The 18,354-nt window shown below is 44.8% G+C and overlaps 1 protein-coding gene across 1 annotated transcript in view; it reads left to right on the top strand.

Moving 5' to 3' along the window:
- The window catches only part of LOC138566342 (protein SSUH2 homolog), a 274,538-nt gene that overhangs the window by 181,059 nt on the left and 75,125 nt on the right, over positions 1-18,354 (top strand). The window lies entirely within an intron of this gene.

Here is an 18,354-nt window from a genome sequence, read left to right as displayed (position 1 = left end):
ACCCTGCCCCTAGCCCCTGCCAAAACTAAAGATTTCAAGTGTTTTTAAAAAGCAAACTTTTTGGGGCTAATTACATAAAAGCCATGTAATTTGAAGGTAGTTCTGAAGTGAAAACACATTGAGCCTCATTACAAGTTCGGCGGTAGCCTTGCCGGTAAAACCGGCAGGCTGCCGCCGAACTTGCGGATTTTTCCAGCGCCCGTGAATGGGCAATTACTGGGTCATTACGGCCTTCCCTGACCCGGTAATTGCCCATTCCCAGGCGTCGGTATTAAATACTCCCCATTACCATTCGAGCCCCATAGGGCTCAGTTGGAATGGGGAGGATGGATGCACCGGCACCATTCAGAATGGTGCCGGTGCATCTGGCATGGTCTGCTCGCGAGTGCCCCTTTGTGAAAAGGCACCCGCGAGCAGAACTCGTAGTTCCCGGTACGGTAACTATGGTACCGGCAAGCTTACTGGTACCGTAGTTACCGGACCGGCAAACTTGTAATGAGGCCCATTATATATTTTGGTACTTGAAATGGCAGGTATGAAATGGTACACAGGTGCATTTGGCTACAGCTATTACTATATGTCCCATAGAAAACTGTGTTCCACTTAGAAACAATGACTGTGCAGTAGACAAATATTTGCGCCCCTAGACTGAAGCATATCTCATATAAAGTGTCACTACCACGCTCTGTACCAGTAGAAATTAAACCAATTTAAAGATCAACAATGTTCTTGTGCTAGTTAATGAAACACAGTCACAAGTTCCATAATAATTATTATTGGTTTTAAGTGTGCAACATCACATGCAACGTTGCTCCAATAACTTACAGTGCTGTATATAATAGTGTGAGTGTGTGGACGTCTGCTTCCATTCACAGTAATTTAGTAATATGGGCCTGTACACACTGATATTAACGATACATATGGTGATTAATTCTTGTATGAAATGCATGTCACATCACAGTGATATCGTAACCGTATTTATCGTAGTGTACTTAGAAACAATGCTATGTGATGCCACTTCCTGTTTTGTTTTGTCAAGGTGTGAAGGGTTGTGTTCCATCGATTCCTGTGATGCCACTTCGGGGTGTGGTCAAATGACACAGGTTCCTGTGATGTCATCAGAGGTCAAGGGTAGTGTGATGAAATGACCTCCCTGGTCGACTACTATCGATATTAGTCACTCTGCATGTGGTACTCATAGCAAAGGTTTGTCATGGTCAATCAAGTGATTGGACGATTGAATTCCACTCAGCACATGAGGTCGGGCAGGGATGTGTCCTGGTCCCATTGTTATTCAACCTTTTTGTAAATACACTCTCAAGTGCATTAAACAAATGAACAACTGATACACCCAAAATTGCCATGAAGAATCCACAAATATTAGCACACAGAGATAATGTTGTCTCAATTGCACATACATGCACCCAGAGCTTCACAGGGTTTAGTGAATGGGTATGTAGAGTTCATGGCCTGGGGTGATATACTGCGTATCCCATCAAAATGTAATTTAATGTGCATTGGTCAGTACGGCAGAAATCCTGCCCCTGTATTCGCTGTATAACTTACATCCGTCAAATAATTCCCATATATACACGTCAAGTTTACTCAGCTGTCAAAATGGTGCAGTTTAATGATGCCATAGTTAAATATGCAAGACTAAACAAGTTCCCAATTGGGATCTCACGTCCCCTGCACACTATCTTTTGTCTGGAAATCCAGACCAACAATTAATGTTGTTTTAAGTACATTTGTATATTATATATAATAGTAATACAGCAATTTGCAAAAAGAAGAAGACTAGTACAGTCAGTTTAGTTCACAAGAAAACATCTTCATTTTATTCATGATGGAGGACGTGAGTTCCCAATTGGGAACTTGTTTAGTCTTGTATATGTAGTACAACCTAGGTGTCAAGGTTGTCTTTTTCTCCTCTGCACCTTGAACTCTGCACTTACTTACTAATTCAATCCTTAATAATTACCTACATCACCCAGTATCTGATAAAGGGTGTGCACTTGGTGTTCATACTCTCTTTGCCATAGTTAAATATGTTCATGAACTAGGTAGCCTTACAATGAGCCCAACTGTATCCACATAGTGTGCAAAAGCAGTCCGAAGTTGCACTTATGGTGCAGATGTCTGGGGTGGGGTGGGGTGGGCATGAACATGGTGGCATTACAAAATAACGTTTGTGCTGTGTGTTCGGAGTCTCCAAGGGTGCACCTAATTTACATCTACGTGGGGAGTCAGGCTTAGGTTATATCATTGGCACAATTAGTTTAATACCTTCAAAGTTATGGGAAAATAGTAAACCTCATTTAACCCACATGATTATTTGAGATTTGGCAGCATAATATGTTGGTCTCAGAAGTCTGTCGCTAATATCGTTGGATTGTCAACTGATATTTTATGATATGCTTGCAGCGAAGTCAACTTATATATAAGTAATGAGTAGTACTGACTGAGAGACCAGAACACCTCACAAAGACTAGATATAATAAAGAACAGGAACAAGAAGCTAACCTGACAATAGCTTGGGTTGGGGCTGCAACATCAAATTGTTAGTTGTATGGATGAGTTTGAAAACTCTTGAATAGGGGTTGTGTTCTTTAATCTTAGTACCAACCAATTGCCATTAGGATCATTAGCAAAATATTGGTATAGTAATAACAGCCAAACCAAGCAGTTTACTTGTCCATGTAAAAGTACCTCTGTGGAGGATCAAACACATCTTTATTTGTTTGTCTTCTTTATATATTTGTACTGTGGAAATATTTAATCCTTAATTTTAAGGTGGGGTATTTTATATATCTAAGAGAAACAGAAAGCCATTTGTGCTCATTACCGTAAAAATCAACTGCTTTCACACTACTTATGTACTCTTGGGAGGATAGCTCAGGGGCAACGCGATCGCCTTGAAAGCACAACGGCATGGAGCAACACAGGTGTGAGCCCCATGTCCACGCTTAGAAACCTCTGGGTATTAAGCACATTATGAATAACTAATTATAATAATACATAAACATTTTTAATAAGGTAACAATGTGACAAAGTAACTACGAACTTTAATTTTGTACTTAGTTTTATGAATCATACTGTGAAAATCTGAACAACACTTTAAATGTCAATGTTACTTTGAACAAATATACAGAACAGACAGAGCAAGGGCGGTTCCAACTTTGATGGGCCACTGATAATGGATACTGTGCAATATAAAGCAAATGAGTGTTTGGGACTAACCTTTGGAGTGTTTTGAGACTAACTTTAGCAGGGGTGTCCAACTCCAGGCCTCTAGTGCTGGAATCCCGACGGGTTTTCAGGATTTCCCTCATTAATATTCATGAGAAAAAAGGTGCATACATTTTGAATCATTGTAGGCAAATGTACCTCATGAATATTAATTAGGGGTGTCCTGAAATTCTGGCATGTTTCTGTCCCTCGATGCCTGAAGTTGGACAACCATCTATGAGATATGCACCAATGGCTTCCCTAATAGCACAACTTTGGTGAAGATTCAAGTGTATATGACCGTGGTTGTGATTGCCAAATTCAGCAATAAATGTAGTCATATTGGCTAAAACTGAAGCACGTTAAGGTTTTTCTTTTTTGGAGATATCAGACAGACTATTTGAGCTGTGCCTGAGATTTGAATCTTTGGGTGGAACTCCATTTTTTTTTAATCTGAAATCTTCTCTTGCATCAGTTTTTTCTCATGAAGGTTGAAAGCAAGATCTAACAAATATGTATGCTCTTCAATCACTACTGCATTAATGAGACTTCTCATGGGCAAGCTAATTATAGGCATAGCATAGAAAATATACAACAATACTGGTTCTCGAAAACTCATCTTGCGGAGGGTTGAAGTAGTGTTGAGTGCTGCAAGTGTGTCTACTATGTTGGATCCCTGCATGTTCGTATTTTGAACGAGTCTCTCTGCAGTGCCTTTGACTGAGGAGGCGGTCCTTGTGAATAAAAACGTGCTCTCCAGCGAAGCGCAGCGGAGTGCTGCAAGTGTGTTTACCATGTTGGAGCCCTGCTTGTTAGCATTTGAAACAAGTCTCTCTGCAGTGCCTTGAACTGAGTAGGCGGTCTTTGAGAATAAAAACGTGCTCTCCAATGAAGCGATTGCCGGTCGCGCCGTGTGCTATTGTTGTTACTCCTACATTATCAAGCAGGAGCTCCTCTGTGCGTCAACATCGAGTTAAGCAAGGAGAGTTTCTGTCATCCGTGTCAGTCCAGAATCATTTTCCTTTCTGGCTTCCAAAACAAAAATAAAATCTAAAATGTACTATCTACGGAGCGGAGCGCTCACAGATGATTGAAGAGTGCCTGAGTTAGTCAGCGTCTTTGTTTGTGAAGGGGAAACCCAAAATTGATTGGAAGTGACTGATAGATCACAGGAAAGTGGATCAACTATGATATGATATCATAAGTCATTTAGAATGTGCCTGTACAGAAGTGTTTCTAGCTGCGACAAGACAAGGGAGGGAAGACAGAAGGAGGACAAGACAAATTATCTTAGTAGGTCTTGTGTCATTCAGATCGTGCAAGTGCTAGAACGAGAAGTTCAATGTCTAAGGGAGGGTGGGGGAGTGCAAGAGAGAGTGGAGGGGAAAACAGGGCTGCAATGCTCTGATTAAGTGCAGCCAGGCAGCGTAGCTCTGGGTAGTGCAAGCAGAACAAGGGACTGTAGGGTTACAATTACAGCCCATAAGTGCGTGGTAGACCCGAAAGCAGTGCAAGGTGACTGATCAAGAAAGATCCTGGTACCTAGAGAGACTCTGAGGGTAGCCAAGCAACCAGTCGGTACAGCAGACAGGTAGGTCAGGTAGGTCCGCAGGGGAGGGAGAGAGAGAAAGCAGAGGAAAAGAGGAAAATTTTGAGCTGCTTCTGGAATTTCAGATGGTCTGGCTCAAGTTTTAGAGGGGTAGGGAGTTGATCTCTCTCCTCTGCAGGGGGAGGCACCTGCAGAGGAGAGAGATCAACTACCCACTCTCTGCCTACAGAAGCGTCCAACCATTGGAGAGGTGGAGGTAGCTCAGCAAAGGGCTCGAGAAGGAAGCTATTTTGGAAGAGAGAGTTGGATGTACTGCAGACCCGGCGCTAGAAAGCCTTGTGAACAATTCAAAGGATCTTGAACGAACCTTGCTGCCAACGGGAGCCAGTGGAGAGATTTCAAGGCTGCAGAGATACGGTCACTGGGCTTGAGGCCAAGCATAAGTCTCTCAGTCCTGTTCTTGATAGTTGCAGAGGGTGGCGAGTAGAGGAAGGCAGATAGAGAAAGCTCCACAGGTGTTGTCAGAGAGAAAGAGGAGAAAGTAGCAGGAGAGGGAGGGATGGCCAAATGGGAACTGAGAGAGGCAGAGGGAGAGGAAGAGGCGATGTCCTGAGTTTTAGCAGAGAAGTGAGAGGCAAGAGCTGTTCAGAGGGAATGGGGAATTACCGGTCCCACCAACCTTGGAATGGGCCAGTAATAGCTCCATTCACCAGGGGCACCGGTACCGATAAACCCTTACCGCCTTACTACGAGGTCCCTTTGCAGGACCCGACCTTAACGGCTGGTGTAGACCAGCCTTTAAAATTGGGACCTGCAAAAGGGACCTTGGTGCTAATTACGGTATCGCAATTTGAGGTACCGTAATTAGCTCCTTCCCCATTCCCATTGAGCCCTATGGGGCAAAAATGGGAATGGGGAAGGGCCATGGAGAAAGGGGGAATTACTGCCCCGCCAACCTTGGAATGGGGTGGTAATTCCCCTTTTCTCCATGGTGGTACCGATGATCATGATCAATGCTGAATCAGGATGGAAGGCCAGAGACTTAAAAGACAAAGAAATAAGAGACTTTGTGAAGGCTAGTATCTATGAACCTGAAGGAACAAAATTCCTGTATCCAAAGAACCATAAGAAAGTATGTGGTAAAATGGATCTATTGCAGTCCAAGTGGACAATGCGTGCTCATGACTTGGACAAAGAATGAGCATGTAAAATCAGCTGGATTCCTGAAGGGAGTCATAAAGATATGGATCCCAAAGAAGCATTTCTTCAACCAAGGATGTCTAGATGTGAAGGATGATGGGAGAGTGGTTGAGGAATCGCCCAGAGGGGGGAGTGCAGAGAAGGAGCTAAGTACCCCCACCTCAATCACCTCGCCTATCTTGCCCATATTTTCGGAAACAGAGAGTGGGACACGTGCGGTACCAGTGAAAATACTGATACCAAGAAAAATCCTGGAGGCAAGGTTCCCATTGAGAAAACCATACATGCATACGAGACAGTATGATGGCCATTTGAATAAAATCCCAGAAGAAGCAGGACCAATGAATGACGAAGATGAATGGTGACGTCATGCAGTGCCGAGCTGACATGCATAGAAGAGAAGCAGAGACTAGAGAGTGCAGATATTCTATAAGGCATTAAGAAAGTATCAAAGATAAGTGACATCTTGGGATCAAGATGAAGAAACTTATGCTACAGAAATGATGAAGATGTCAAGCTGTTTTACACATGTGTAATTGCAAAGAAACGCAAGCAGACAAAGTATTCTTGAGGCTAGCTAAGCAGTGAATATTTGCGGCATGCGCCAATACATATATATATAAATATATATATAAGAAAATAAAGAATGGATGCTTCCACTACGTGTTATAGTAGAGCTGGGCTAAAGAAGTCTTCTTTCCAGTGTGTTGCAGTAAAAAAACAAGTGAATCTCAGAAAGGCAGGACTGGATGAGCCAAGAAACTAAGTTCTTATCAGGCTGGAGAGGCCCGTTCCATGAGAGGGGTGACCTTCCTGCACTTAACCCAGGGCCCTGCTGGACTGGGCACACTTTCCTCCCCTCCCCCTCCCTCGCACTTCCGTCTGTACGCTTGCTTGACCTGCATGTACTAAGGCCTAGTAAGTTTGCTTGTCCGGTCCCCCCATTTGTCTCCCCTCCATAGCTTGACTATGCCTGAAACACTTCATGCACTTGCACTAGGAGAAATACTGTCAGGTCCAGTACAATAGTTATTTTTTTGTTAGATCATTCAGAAACTTCAGGGTCCAAGAATGACTATTATATCCCTTTGCTCCTCTCCCATCTTGAAGCGCTTTGAAGCACTTGGCTTGTGTATAAGCGCTGTACAAATAAACAATTACAATTACTATCATTGTAGCATATTCTCCTAAAATGTAGGAATGCTTCTAAAACAAGGTGTAGAATGATAGGTAGGTTCACTGATAAACTTGATTGGCTATTACAGATTCATTCTGGGAAAGTGTAGTTTCAGGCCATGAAACTGGCTTCACAATTCAAGTTGTGGAAGTTCTGAGATTTCTGGGTTTCCTAAGTGAAAGGAATTAGGGCGCTGGTGATTCTTAATTATCCTGACCGTCTCTTTTTTTGTACCGAGTTCTGTCTTTTTCTTTTTTTTGGTGCTATTTATCACTTGTTTTGTGCATTTGTCACTTTCTTTAGAATCATTTTAATGAATTTGCAATGTATGTTTTTGTTTCAAATCTTAAATGTATGTACCGATATGTTTAAACTGTGTTTTGTAAAATGTTATAATCATGTATTTTGGTCAATTATTTTTGCTTGTGAAAAGTTGATAGAATTGGCTAAAGAACAATAAAAAAAAATTACAAAATAAAACAAAGAAGTGTTTAAGATAGTAAATAACTGTAAAGAATTGATTTAAAAGTTCTAACTTTTAAATGACTTCACAGCTTTAAACATTTTCTTCATTGCCATTGTCACTTAATACACACAGTGTAGCAAGAACCCAGTTGAAGAAGTTTGTGGGGCTTTGTGAAGCCTGCATGCTGACATATGTTTTAAGATGCTTGCAAAAAATTAAGAACAGCCAGGGAAAGTCTGATATGTGGGGGTGTATTTTCAAAGACATGAGGAGGATGTAGAAAAAACATGTTTTGAATATTCTGAATGGCTGAATGTGTGTTGTGAGATACCTGAGGGTATCCTCACACCTACTCCTCTTAGATCCTCTTCTCAAGTGGCCAGAGAAAGGCCATCACTTTTAGATCCTGACTCTGGTGTGGAGATGTGAGGGATGATCAGCTGGGTGGAGGGTCCTTGGGTATTAGGAGAAGATACCTACAATTGAGATATGGTGCCCCCCTTTTCCCTATGAGAATGAATCCTCCCCTCCCCCTTCCTTCATGGGATTTTGTCTGCCCCTATCTCTTCCACACACACAAACACACACACACACACACACACTGACTCTAAAGTGTATCCCTTTAAGACTGAGTGGAGGAAGAGGCGGCTAGGAGTAATACGCACTTGTAGTCAGTTTCACCACTATAGTACTGATAGAAGGAAGATGCCTCTCAATGATCAGGCATGTGCAGATGATTGGTGTAATGAGGATCAGGCAAACCACTTGCACCTGAAACCTATTGGGAGGCTACAGGTGCTTAAAAGCAAACCCAAGCATCAGAGCAGGGAAAACCTGCCTGGAGAGAAGGTGGCAAGTGTGTGGCGAGGAGCAGGCTGGAGCAGGACTGACAGAAAGGACGCTGTGTGTTCTCCGGGGAGGAGATAGGTGCGGCGACCCGAGCGGGTCGTGAGAGGTGCATAACCTCTGTAATTGCCTGCGTTCTGTGTCCCAGCTGGAGTTGGGGAATATGGAGAACTCCTGATTGCCGCGAGATGCTGCCTGAAGATCTTCCAAAACCGAGCGCTGCTTGCAGGAACTCCCGACACCTATCGGAGAACAGCACCAGTATGCCCGGCGAAGCCGAGCAGCTCCGGTGAGTGTGAGACAGGGAATAGTTGTAACTTAGAGGGATGGGTTAAGGGTTATAAAGTTAACACTTATGAAGGAATGAGAAATCTTGGCATGAGGTAGGAGGTGGTTAAATAAGGCCTTTGCTCAGCAAGATTGAAGCTGGGCAAAATTGGACAACCCCTTTTACTCAAACCCAGGTGAGAACCTTCCTAGGCCTCACTGGGTATTACAGGAATTTCATTGAGAACTATGGATCCATAGCTTCTCCACTGAATGTAATCTCCTCTCCTAAATTCCCTAAAAAGATCAAATATAATGAGGAGTGCAATCATACCTTTGAAAGCCTGAAGAAAGCCCTTTGTCAAGCTCCAGTTCTCAGAGCTCCTGAATACCACCAACCCTTCATTGTACAGACGGATGCTTCCAATATAGGTATAGGTGCAGTACTCAGTCAACTGATGAGAAATGTAGGGAGAAAGGTAGGGAGCACCCCATTTGCTTCATCAGTAGGAAACTGAAGGAACCTGAGACAAGGTGGGCAACTATTGAGAGAGAATGTTTTGCCATTGTGTGGGCTTTGAAGAAGTTTAGATCATACATATATGGATCTACTTTCACCATTCAAACAGACCACCAACCCTTGAGATGGTTGATGCAAATGAAAGGGGAAAACCCAAAACTGCTGAGATGGTCAATCTGCCTCCAAGGGTTTGATTTTACCATTGAGCACAGGTCAGGATGTCACCACCAAAATGCTGATGGTCTCTCTAGGATGTTTATAACCGATTAGAGGTATGAGACTCATCCAGGAGTGGATTAGATCCTCCTGTCCCTTAGTCTGGGGGGGCGAGTGTTAGGAAGAATTCTCACTTATGGCTAATTTCCCTTACCTATAGAGTCCCCCAGCAGCTTTGCTGGATTTTACGTGTTTATTTCTTTTTACCTGCTAAGAGTGAGAATCTTTTTCCCACTCTTAGACATCTTTGCTATGTGTGTTCTAGGCTATTTTTGGTTTTAATGCCTATGGGATCTTTTCTCTCACCCATAGGAACCATCTTTATGCACATGTGTTACACAGCACCCTCCATGCAGTGATACAGGGGTGTCGTAGCGACCCCGAAACATAGACTCCATTCCCCGGGACTGACTAGTGTCTCCCATGGCATGTAAAGTCCCCCCATTGACTTTACTAGTCAATCTCTATGAACTAAACCAGTACACCCCATCTTAATATGGAAGTACTGGAAGGGGTTAATAGTTTTTCCCCTATGTTCATTTTTGAGAGGGTACCTTAAAGTCCCCCTCTACAAAGTTTCTGGCTGGTGGCAGTGGTTACTACCTTTTATATTCGACCGCAAATATTTTGCTATGGGATTTTCCCATTGTTCGAGGCTAATACTTTTACTGACAGCCTGTAACATACTGCCGGTTTATTTTATTATTAACTTTACTCTGGTAGGTTTTATTTGCCAGAACTTTAATAAAACTTCTTTCTCGAGTCTTAATCTATTTTTCTAACCCAGGTCGGGGATCCTTTGTTCGCTCTTTTGGCGGGTTTCTGTCCAGAAGCCCTCCTTTCGGCGCCTCTGAGTCTGGGGTGGGTCTGTTGTTTGGGAGGGGGAGTAGAACCCCTGGACAGAGCTGCCACAGCAACTCAGGTCGCACTCTAACCTGATAAACTGGAGGGTCTCCCGCCAAGATGACCACTCCACTGTGTGAGTGACAGCTAGGCTGTATGAATGGGTCTCTTTCTGCATAAAAGCAGGGTCCTGAGGACTGGAAGAGCAAGACGTTGCCACTGGAACTACGGAACCGAAGGGGAGAGAAACCAGAGCATCTACACCACCGGTGAAGCCCTGCCGGATCGTCTCACCACTTTTCTTCCACACAACGAGAGGAGATCTTCAGAGAAAGAGCCTCCTTCCCTTGAGCTGGTGGGGTCAACCAGTTCACTAATCGCTTCCTCGGACCTGTCTTGGTCGAATCGACAGTGCCCAGCACTTGGAGACCGGATAGCCAGGCAGCTATCGACCCGGACCACGATTAAAAGGAGCGTACCTATTAAACTTCGTTTGGCAGCGCCGCGGCTGGTTTCATCCATGGGTAGTGCAGCGACTTGAACCTTCCTCCACGACGAGGGGCTCTCTTCCTCTGTTGGATCCCACGACCAGCAGGAACTACCAGGAACAACCGCCACCGCAGGAGCCACTTCTTCACGTTTAAGGTACATTGTTCTGCCAGGCCGCCCTTTTTCTGTGGTAGCCATAAAGGTGTTTTAAATCCTTTAACTACTTGTGGGGTCGGCCGCCCTCTCTCTTAACATTGTCTTTCGCCTCGCATCTACCTCTTCAACAATTTTCTACTAAAGACCTGACTGCAGTTACAAGAACATTTTTGCTCCTAAACTCCTGGTCCTGTAACACTGACCTTGGCTCAGGCCTATTGACTCTGGCTGATTTGTTAGATCTGCTCTCACTAGATTAGTTTTCAATGAGAAATGTGTGGATGCACCTAAATCTTCTAAACCCCTCTTCCTTCCTACTGTTTTAACGTGTGGAGTGCCATTTTGCTCAGTTTTCATTCACTTATCTTTTGGCTAAAGTGTTACTGTGCATTACTTGTTCACAAAACTTCAGGGAAGTGTTGCTAGGGGGTGTCTCAAGGTATTTTGGTTTAACTTGTGCCGTCCCTCCCTTTCGGTACATTGTTAGAGTGCCATTTGTAGTTGGTTTTCACTGTGCCATTTTGCTCAGTTTTCACTCTACCGCAAACGTATCTATCATTGAATAGGGAGTTGTATATGCTTTTCTTTTGACTAAACTTAACTTACTTTATTAACTGCGATCTATGTGTTGACTTAGAAGTGTATAAAATAAATATATATTCTCTTTTTAATACAAAACCTTGGTCAGTGTTTCCTTGCTACACAGTACTGTACTACCTATTGTGCCAACCCTGAATACTGCTCATCTCCCTCTTGAGATACGTCTGACTGCTAAGCCACAGCTACCAACTAAATCTTTGTGGTACAGACTGATACCAAAGGGGATTTACTGCTCTCACCTGTAGTCCTAAACTGGGGTAGTGCTCCCTAAGGGAACTGCCCTGGATTCTGCCTAACAATGTCCTTTTGGATAAGAAAGTGAATCTGTTGTCTGTGTCTTGCTTCATGATGTCTCCACAGTGTATAGTAGATATCTAACAATGTGATTAAAGGCCAGATGTATATTTGTCCCTGTATGTTTGTCTGATGCAGTAGCTTGCCTATTATCACCTCTAGAGGGAGCTGTTGCCTTAGGATAGGATATAGAGTGGTCCAATTTGTATAGCTATGCCTGTTGTCGCCATTAGAGGGAGGTGTTGCCTTACGCATACAATAATACGACTTCACGTTCTCTAACTCACCGATAGCTGAACTGGCCGGGGCGTTGCTCGACCTCGAATACGCAGATAAGAGGGAAGCTGCTCCGGAAAATAGTTCAGCCCAAGCTGTGGTGTTTTCCCAAAAGGGATACACCCAGAACCAGGCCTCCTCAACTTGAGGAACTCTTTTATGCAATATACCCCTCTGCTGTGTAGTGAGACAGACAGAGAGATCGATTACTCAAAAGAGCGGGGATACCCACACCGCTATGCCAAGGCTGTAAGGAAAATAATAAACAGGTTAGTCAACTGAAAGAGCTAGATTAAGTACAATTCTTTCCTTGGTATATTCTACCTGTATAACCCTGGACAGGAAAAGGATTGTATGGAATTGATCTCAGAAAGTTAGCCAACAGCTAGGAGAAAACAGGGAAAAAAGGAAAGAACAGTTATCCCCTTAGTGGTAAGATGGTGCAGGACTGTAACACACTTGTGAACTCTTACCCTATGTGAAGGCAGGAAGGGAGCAAGGTCATTGAGAACACAACAACATGAGAAAATAACAAAGAGGGTAGGTTAGTACAGGGAAGTATCCCGGGCAGCAAGCGGAACGCAACTAGAGCCGGGATGGTGCACTAATCAGGATAGCTTCCGAAGTGCACAACGATGCCAAACAATACAGTTCCAGGCAGGAGGAGTCTCTATTTAGAAAGGAAAGAGCAATGGGTCCACTTGGTTCGCAAAGTAGAAGGAAGTTCCAAAATGTATTGTAGAAACAAAATAAATGTCCCTCAAGTAGTAGCAGTGAAATAGTGCATGAAAATAGAGTAGGCAAAAGTACCAAAGGCTCACCTGAAGAAAGAACAGGGGTAGGTAACCATTTCAAGAAAAGGTGTTGTGGAGATAGATGGCCGTTGCAACGTCAAGCACGATGGGAAATGATGAAGCTGCTGATGCCTCTGAACAGTACCAAATAAAGGAGCTGCAGTGGACGAAAGTAATCCCAAGGACGCTGTGGTGAGAGAGGAAGTCTCAAGGGCAAGAAGCTTAGGATCACCGGTACGGAAACTGGGACCAGTTCAACAAATCCAAAGGAGCAGGCAAGTAGAGGAGTCGAGTTGTAATCCATAGTCTGGTACACAATATCAAGAATGCAATGGCAGTAGTGAGAAACGCTAATTAGAAGCAGCGTTTCTTGCGCAAGGCAACCTCCAGTGTTGGAGGAAGGGAGACGCACACCGCCTAAGTGAGAGTGAACGGGCAGCGCGCCCACACCGCGGGGACCGATATGTTACACGTTCATCTTCCAGAGAAAAAGACTTTAGCCCATGAACAAAGGCTTTCACACTAGTATAGAATATATCACTATTTCCATATTGTGCTCCATGCCAGATGTGTCTCACTTTTCAACACTGTAATAATAGGAGTTATTATTAAAAAAATGTAATGGCACGTCATTTACTCACTTCTGAATTGAACCTGTGCCCTGTAGTATAAATACCTTTGTATTGGGTGAGCCCTTAACTTGCAGAGCTATCTATCTCTAGTCGTAGTATAAATCCAAATGCACCTGATCTGAGACAATAAGGAGCTGGATATTACACTATGGAGGTCTATGGAGGTCTTCCTCATTCACATACTCACCTAATCAACCAAAACCTGCCGCTTTCAAGTAAAATAATCTGCAGATTATGAATAGGTGGTTTAGAAGTTCTGCAGGCCAATTTTATCTGAGACATTATGTTTACTGGAAGTCACTGGGGAGGGTTTAATAATATGTTTAATATAATTAGTATCAACTAGTTTAAACAACTGAATCAGTAGTAAAACACAAAGAGCAGTTATTACTCACATGCAATTTTGTAAGACAAGTTTCACAATGAAAACAGGTTCAAGCAGTGGTCTGTCGTGATCTGTTGCCAGTGTAAGTATTAACAGAATCACAAGGATTTAGCAGAGCAATCTCACTAAGTATACATTTACTTACTGTTAGGAAATATTTTCTTTTTGCTGCTTTCCCTCCATAGATAGCTAAGGAACACACACCAACCCTGTTGCTGTTGTTTTGTACTTGTCCTAATATTAATAGGCAATCAAAGCCTTTTTACTTTACTTGCCTTGCTAACCTGTCTATTTTGGGGGCACTAATCAGTCCCGATGGCTTTCAGTTCAGAAGAATTCTGTGTCAATTGTGAAATTCTCTTTTTATTTTACACATGGTCCATTAGTGAATCAGAGTACAGTGGTCCTATCCCCCCACCTCTATGGGGTTTAACAGATATAAAGACACTGGGCCTCATTACAAGGTTGCCAGTCTGGTAAAATCGATGCTGGTATCACCATACCGGTATCCTTTACCCCACTTGAGTATTCCGAGTCACGATGCCGGTGTGACCGGCATCGACAGGGACCAGCCGTGGCCGGCCACACCATTGCCAGTATCAGTGTTAACACGCGGCAGCCGTGCCAGTGACACTGGCATGCCTCAATCAAGTCCACATTAAGTGGTGCACAGACATGCAAATACTGGCATGGACAAGCCGGTAATATCAGATTAAATGATGCCGTAAACACCGGCATCGTGGAGCAACCATTAATAGGAATCTGGTTTGTGAAAATCTGCCACAGATGCCCACAATCAGCACAGTTGGAGGCAATGAAGTCTGGCACAGCACAAAAGGAGCACTCCTACACACAACACCCCTCCCAAAACCACAATGCTACCATTAGAACTAGCAGTACTGGAGCTGGAGGACATGCCTGCACAGCTACTCTTTGAGGAGGCAGTGAGCCAGAGTATAGTGCAAAGGCGCAGCAGGGCGAGGATGGGCCAGCAGATACCAATTGTGCAAGCAGTTGTACCCCACAAGCAGCCAACAATCCCTTGCCTAAGGGCCAACCCATTCAAGCTAACCCCTGCTCAGATCCACACCCTGTACCGGCTGGACAGGGACACCATCACCACAATAGTGGACCTCATATATGATGACCTGGTGAGCCTAATCAACATCCGGACAGCCAATCCCCGCCCCCTTTCTGAAGGTAGTGTCTGTGCTACACTTCCTTGCCACAGGCACTTATCAGCACATAGTAGGGCAGCTGCATGGAATCTCCCAACCCTGTTTCTCCCGTGTGCTCACCCAGGTGCTAGCTGCACTCCTGTCCCACGTATGCGACCACATTAGCTTACCATGGACTGCGGAGGAGGTGACTGCTACCAAAATAGCATTCCATGCACTTGCAGGCATGTCAAATGTAATAGGTGCGCTCGACTGCACACATGTGGAGCTGGTTGTCAAGCATGCCGTGGAGGTAGTGTACCTCAACAGGAAGCTGTACCATTCCCTGACTGTCCAGATGGTGGGCAATTCACGCAAAATAATCACGCATTGCTGTGCAAGATTCCCTGGCTTGACACATGACGCCATGGTGCTGTGCAACTCCATGCTTTCCCCCTACATGGCACGACAAGATGGAAATCATACATGGCTGTGGGGTGAGTCTGACCACAGGGGCACGGGGGTTTAAATTGGGGGTATGAACAGCATAGGCAACCTGTCTGCTGGGTGGGCCATGAGGGGTGTTAAATTGGGGGCTGGGGGTATAAACAGCATAGGCAACCTGTCTTCTGTGTGTGCCATGAGGGGTGTTGAATTGGGGGGGAAGTGGGATATGAACAACATAGTCAACATGTCTGCTGTCTGCTGGATGAGTCTGACCACAGGGCCATGAGGGGTGTGGGAACATAGCATAGGAATGCACACTGAATGCATGAATCCATCATAACTCCTCCAAGAACCCGTTAACATCAAGAGGTATGCATTGAAGTGCAGAGAGACTGGGTAGGGAAATAGAAGGCTAAGTCAGATGAGGAATTAGAGCAAGCAACGGCATCATTCTCAACCTGCCCAACATGAAACCTCACACATTGAATGGAACAAGACCACATACATTGTACTGGGTGACCTGAACTGTAACTTATGTAAATGTGACAGAAAGTGCAATACAGCTAATGCATGCAGATGTGCAAGGCCTTCACAGCTGTGTCTACATGCAAGCAGCAGACACAGTGCTCATACCAGCACATGTATCAGGCACATCTCAAAACACAAACCACATGTACCACAATGTACCATTCTCCAGTGGCAATGCATTAAATACATGATCTCGGCAAAGCATGATGCTCCGCCAGAGAGTGAAACATTTTCTGCCACACTGAAAAAACGTAGTCACTGCACTCAGTCAACAGGTACGTTGCAAATCACTATGCCTGTCATGTCACCTTAAGGGACACCTCCAAGTAGAATGGGTCAAGTACGACAATGAAAAAAATAATCATTGAGCACCACCAAGATATGATTGAGAGCTTCGGTACGCATCCAATGTAGCTTAATTCCACCATGCCAAAACCCACCCTGCTGTATCACAGTAACGTAACCCTTCACCCGTGATACCTACTACCAATGGTGATCTAACCTAGTCAAATGGGGGAAGGTGTCGATGGACATGTACATGGAGACCTGTGTATGTAGAATGCATTCTGGGGATACCACTGTATTACATGAAGCAAATAAGCAAAATGTGTGAGCTGACACTGTAAATGCACAGTCCATTTCTTTTGGTAACACAACATTGAAAAATAATAGCATTGAATAGCATTGTGGTCTGTTGTACTTGAATTGTGAGAGTGCAGGTTCACTTTGAATGGGGCATGTGACAACTGCATCCATTACCCCCCCCACACCCATGGATCAGCCCTAGGTTCAGTTACCAGGTTTATAGAGAATGACACATGCCATGTACAGTTGTGATTCCCTGAGCTTAGTTGCATTTTATGATGAACAGTGTACAGGCAGTGCTAACATGGAATGAGCTAATACATTACAAGTACCCTTTCTCTTGCACCCATGCAGGTGATGCTGGGTATCCCCTGATGGGCTAGTTCATGAACCCCATCAGGCAACCACACAACAGGCACGAAGAGGCCTAAAACCGTGCACATGCACGCACTCATGTCACCATCAAACAGATATTTGGGCTGTTGAAGGCACAGTTCCGCTGCCTCAGCTGGTCCGGGGGAGCCCTAATTTACGGGCCAGAGAAGCTGGGAAAAATCATTCTAGTATGTGCCATGCTACACAACATGTGCATCTGCCGCAACGTCCCCCTGCCCCTGATATGGACATGATGCCACCTGAGGATGAGGATGAAGGAGATGCTAGAATTCCTCAGCACCACAATGGCATGGACGGACATGCAACACGTCAAGAATTCATTGACCACTACTTTTGATGGACTGGAGAATACACAGCACTGGGCATGGGTCACACAGGGCACTGGACAAATGGTACATGATTAAATTGACACGCACTCAAGAAGCAATATCCAGTTGTGTTTGTTTTCAACACCAGGTGTATTCAATAAGGATAAACTATGTACAAATTAGGACTTCTATCCGTAACACTTCTACCTTGTTAAATGGACCCCATAGCCCCTCCCCATCACCCCCATACCCAATATCCCAACACCCCCTCGCCCATTTTCCCCACACCCAATATCCCAACACCCCCTCGCCCATTTTCCCCACACCCAATACCCCAACACCCCCTCCCCCATGAGCCCCACACCCAATACCCCAACACCCCCTCCCCCAGTGCCCCATACCCAATACCCCAACACCCCTTCCCCCACTACCCCTTCCCAACTACTCCCTCCCCACATGCAGGTGGTACATACCCTCCGTGGCTCTGCCAAGCATCCGTCCCATGTTACGCATGGAGTCCTACATAATCTGCCATGTCAGTTGAGCCTCTGAGAGGTACTGGGTGATCAAGGTGTACATTTCCTGCTGCCGCTCTTCCATTCTACTGAGGCGACCTTCAATGTCTCTTATGTGTCTGAGTCCAGGGAGTGGAAAGGGCTTTAAGGGACTGGGGGAGTGAACACAGCTTTGTCCTCATGTCCAACGTCGTTATGTGTGTCCGGCCCACCGGCATCCACAGTGCTGTGTGCACCAGTGCCATCTGTTGGTGTTGCATGTATGGTCGCCTGCCTTGGTTGCGGGGATTCTGGCTCCTCATGCAGGCTGTCCACTGGGGATTGTGCCTCCTCTTGCAGGCTGTGCACTGGGGATTATGCCTCCTCTTGCAGGCTGTGCACTGAGGATTCCATCTCCTCTTTCAGGCTGTGCACTGGGGATTGAGGCTCTTCCGGCTGATGTTCCTTCTTGCCCGCAGATGTTGTAGACTGGAGGGGGGC

This window comes from Ambystoma mexicanum, chromosome 2p (assembly GCF_040938575.1).
Source record: "Ambystoma mexicanum isolate Mex_15411 chromosome 2p, UKY_AmexF1_1, whole genome shotgun sequence".
NCBI classification, from domain to species: Eukaryota; Metazoa; Chordata; class Amphibia; order Caudata; family Ambystomatidae; genus Ambystoma; species Ambystoma mexicanum.
The sequence above is the reverse complement of the archived record's forward strand: the minus strand, read 5'-3'. Positions and strand labels throughout refer to the sequence as shown.